Genomic DNA, 4,676 nt, shown 5'->3' with positions numbered 1-4,676 from the left:
CGGGGAAAAAACTTTGACAAACTTTTGCGGAAAGTTAGTTGGAAGGGGGTATTACCGTAGACAGTTGGCGGAGCTCTGCTTAGATACAGATTTCTCTCCCAAAGGAGCTTCCAATTTTCAAGCCGAGGAAAATCAGTTTCTTTCCCCGAAAACCTTGTACGTGCGCTTCGCGAATCAATTCTTTTCTTACCAAACGAATCGGTTTCGTCAGATAGCCGATTGACTTTGAACCTTTTCGAAACAGAAAAGCTGCACTCTTTGATCTACGACGTCGGTAAACTTAAATCACCATTTTAGACTGTTTTTCATACTAGAATGAATATAACTGGCTGGATTATCATTTTTTATTTCAAATATTTTAATATTTCGTAAAAATACCCTTACATTCTCATTAACCCTTTGTGCTTTCATTTTTGTTTCTATTTTGTTGCCCACAATTCCCTACTGTTTCAGTTCTTTATTTATTTATTAAAAAGAAAGGCCAAGTGTTCTCGTTCTCAAATATTTCATCTCACGTTGAAGTGACGTGGACCATTTCTGCAATTCAATTTATTGAGCAGCAAGAAAATATCACTCTAACGTATGAAGTAAAAATGTGATATGATAAACGGCTCTGGAGATTTGTCTGATAACGAAAGGAAGGAAGACGGTATAAAGACCGATGGCGTTGAAATGGATGTTTTTTCTGCTGGCTTGATGGTTGACTAACATGTTGCTGAGTCAGCCAACGGAGGAATTTCTTGGAAAGAAGATAATGCGATTAAACTCGATGAAAGAATTCTTTAAACGTACATCTGCTCAAGATCCAGGTCACCAAGACCACAGCATTGTATCCGGAGTGCAACAAGTTTGTACGTGGAAAGTATTTCTTGAAACTTCGTCGTGCAAGAGAAAAACGTCACGAAAGCACAAAAGGGTATATTTAAAAAACTTGATGAAATTTTTCAATATGTGTTGCCTTTGTGCGCTTCGTTACGTACGTGAATTTCGAAAGAATTTTTGGGTATCGGAGGTATTTCGTTTAACTAAATATATTGAATTCAACGTTTATTATTATTTATTAAAAAATGGTGTTTGTGTAACTATTTTAATATTTGCTTTTTGGGGATGGAATGGGGTAAGGAACACTTCAGAGGCAAATTAGGGTAGCGTTTCAGGGGTAGTCAACTTAATTGGATACCGTCTGGCAGATGTAGTCGTTATTAAACTCACATTCTATCGGCTAAGGTTATACCACATGGAACGTGGAAGTGGGAGAACATAAATATCTATGGGTAAGAAACTATTCAGAACACAGCGAACTGTTTTATTTACAGTTTATAATCGCATAGTTGTACAGAGTGTACTGGCCAGGGCGAATTCGATGAAGGAACTAACAGAACTATTTTGGACATGGTAAATTGTTTTCCTGCGCACATATAAATGTCTGACATATTTATCTTTATGCAAAATCAAAATTCTATGCAGAAATTACAAGGCAGAGCCAAATAAAAATTTTTTCCTTCGTATAATCATTTTCACAAGAGCTAATAACCAGACCTTTCGCCATAATGAAACTTTGAACAATCATATCTAGCAAAAATAGTATGAATCAACATGCCATATGTTTCTTCAGGAAATATTCATTATTCTCACATTAATCGTTGATCTTCTAAAGTTTACATTTTCTACGGATAAAATGAAAGGTGCAGCATTTGCCATCAATGAATCGGCTAACTGGTTCCAACAGTTCTTCTTTGTACCTCTAAATACTGCATTTACATGATCCCATTCAACGTGATCCATTCAGTATTTACCTCAACACGAAACTGATGCGATAGGAAAGAGATTCTCATGGCGTTGGAATCTATCTCGTTCTTTACAGCTTCCATAGATAAAGAACACGAATTTATCACGAATTTCCAAGGTGCTTTAGAACGCATTCCGGGACATTAAGCGTAAAAAATTCAGCACTCGAACGTAGAGTGAATTGTGGGGGCTAGCGCGTGGCTTTGCCAACAATAAAACAGAATTTTTCGAGACAATAGAACTTAAGGAGCAGCGGTGCGGCGGCGGATGGTAATAATATTTTTCCGCGCGTTTTCACATAAATGTCAAACGGAGGCATAAATCGTCCCTGTGTATCCCCGAGAAAAACACTGGTAGTTAATTTTCCTCCAGATGCCCGCAGGATTTCAGTATCGTAACTACATTGCTGTGCTCAGCGCAGAAATAATGTGTTGAAATTAATATCCGTTTACGCGGTGGAACGCGAACCGGCACCGCTGGTTTATGAAATTTTTCAGTTACAATCTGCACACAATGCATCGAACTCCAATTATACATACAGAGGCCCTTATTAACATTAGGCGGCTCTTTACAGTAGCTTTTGAAAATTTTAAACAAGCGTCTCGAGCATTTTTTTTCTCGAGCATTACTTGTAAATAAAATTGTAACTTGTCCAAATGGTGGACAAAATAGTAATTTCGCTACATTTTTGGATGACAATTCGTCCGTATAAAATGTATTGCAGAACACCATAAATTTGAATCCAACAAAATGGTAGTGACGTGAAATATCAAGTTCTACATTCTGTTGCCATGAGAAAATTTTAAAAATGATTTATCGCTTTTCTTTATTTAATCGGTCACTATATTGGTATTTGTTCGAAATACTATGACGTGGCTGTGTGCGTCAAATATAATGAAAAAATGTTGGGCATACACAGACGCAATTGGGAAACTTATCCTTTTTCGATAAAAGTTTTCAGAGTGCACCTGTCATCGGTACATACATGGATTTATTCATGGATTGTGTAATATTATACAAAAATTGTGCTTCCCTCTGCATTTTTGGTTGAATGTAATATCTTGATCCCCCATATGACCGCACAATGCGTGAAACAAGAATATTACGAAATGAAGATAAAACGTTGAAAATATGAAAAATGAATACGCGATACCACGAGCATTTAAAAACAAAATCCTTGTCTAATATAAGTCTCGTAAAAGAGGAAATACTAAAAATATAAATAAAATAGAACTTGGCCGCGTAAAAATGTGACGAATAATGCAATCGAGAAACGAGATATTTTTATTAATTTTTCAAAATTGGAGCACCGATATATTTATTTACTATCCTCTACTTTTGTTTCAGCTAATGCTTGAGCAATTTTGAAAAATTAATAAAAATAAAATTCTTTTCTCGATTGCATCGTTCGTCACATTTTCTTTTCTACATGGAGGCACGATTCAAGCACAGTCCGATAACGCGCGTCGTTCAACCGATTAATATATTAATTGCTTTAATACGAGTCTCATTTATGCACCTGCCAGCGCATCGTCATTTGGTTCCGCTTCAGCGCGGAAATTTCATCCCCATCGGAAATCCTTGATTCGAGCATCCTAAATTCCCAATCTCCATTAAGCACCGGCGCAATAAAAGATCTCAACACCAGCCATAACACCCAACCCCCATAAAATATATGCCAAATATCTCAAAGTGTGTCGCGGGGGCAACTTCAGCGGAAGTAATTAAACCCTGACCAGATAAAATTATGGAACTGTCGGTTCTGCTCCCGAGAGAAATATCTTCCGCTTCTATGGAGTTACATTTCCACGTGTGTTGTTTCCTGTCGATAGATGTCGTATCCGCTGCCCTTAATCCAACGGAATCACTGTTTCCGTTTGTTTTTTTTATTTTACCCGACAGTTTATGTGCACACAGAGCTGGTAGATTTTAAACCGACCGCTCTTTCTTTTTTCTTTGCATGCACAGATATTTAAAACTTGATCGATTCGCAATAAAAAGTTTCTATTTGTGTCAGAAAAATTAAAATCATAAATAATTTTATTAACAGACATGGTTTGTGTAGATTTTATGCGTTTATTGTACAACTGAGTAGGTGAAATATAAAACACAGTAAAAGCATTAGAAGTATGTAAAAATGTGGGTTTGTCATTTTGAAATAATTAAAATTATTAACAAGACCTGGATCGTTTATGTCCGGAACAAAATTTCATGTTTGAATTTCTTTCTTTTCAAATAAGGTTGCATAGGTGTTTAAAAACACAGCAATGTTCGCAAACGTCCATAGTGCGATCCTTTGGAATTAACTTGTCTTTTTCTATTCTTAATTTGAATATTACACGCACACAAAGTTTGTTTTAGCAGGATATGCAGTTAAGTTCGGAAATAAGGAATAGGAAATTAATTGCAGCGACTAAAGACAATTTTAAACCTAGTATTAAGAATATGTATGCCCCATAAAGTCTAATATCGCGTTGGAGAGTTTTAATTCCTTGTAGAGGTATAGTATCGAGCACTCGTACCTGAACAATCTCCCTCGAAGCTTGAAATGGATCTTAAAATTTATCGCTGCGCCGTATAAAACGAATGAATATTATGTATTTTTAGAAATATCGAGATTTGGTGCCATTTCGCGACTGACGTTACTCTCGTGATAGTGTCTAAGGGTTCCCATAAAAGAGCAACCATGGGACGGTTTCCTTTAAAACGCGCCCGTACAGTCTCGATACTAAAGATTTCATGGACTGTTTTATTTTGACATTTTATTTTTGATTTATTAAAAGTTTTGTTATTCTAAAGGAAATTTCTTTTAATTTCAATATTTCGTAAATTATCCATAAATGTGTGAATTTGCATAAACGGCCACGGTTTAAGTAGAAACATGGCCA

General features: G+C 36.1%; 1 protein-coding gene across 1 annotated transcript in view; it reads right to left on the bottom strand.

Moving 5' to 3' along the window:
- Dpr1 (defective proboscis extension response 1) overlaps positions 1–4,676 on the bottom strand; it is a 467,695-nt gene that overhangs the window by 115,461 nt on the left and 347,558 nt on the right. The window lies entirely within an intron of this gene.

Source organism: Lasioglossum baleicum, chromosome 13 (assembly GCF_051020765.1).
Source record: "Lasioglossum baleicum chromosome 13, iyLasBale1, whole genome shotgun sequence".
NCBI lineage: Eukaryota > Metazoa > Arthropoda > Insecta > Hymenoptera > Halictidae > Lasioglossum > Lasioglossum baleicum.
Note: the sequence above shows the minus strand (reverse complement) of the source record. Positions and strands in the feature narration are given on the sequence as shown.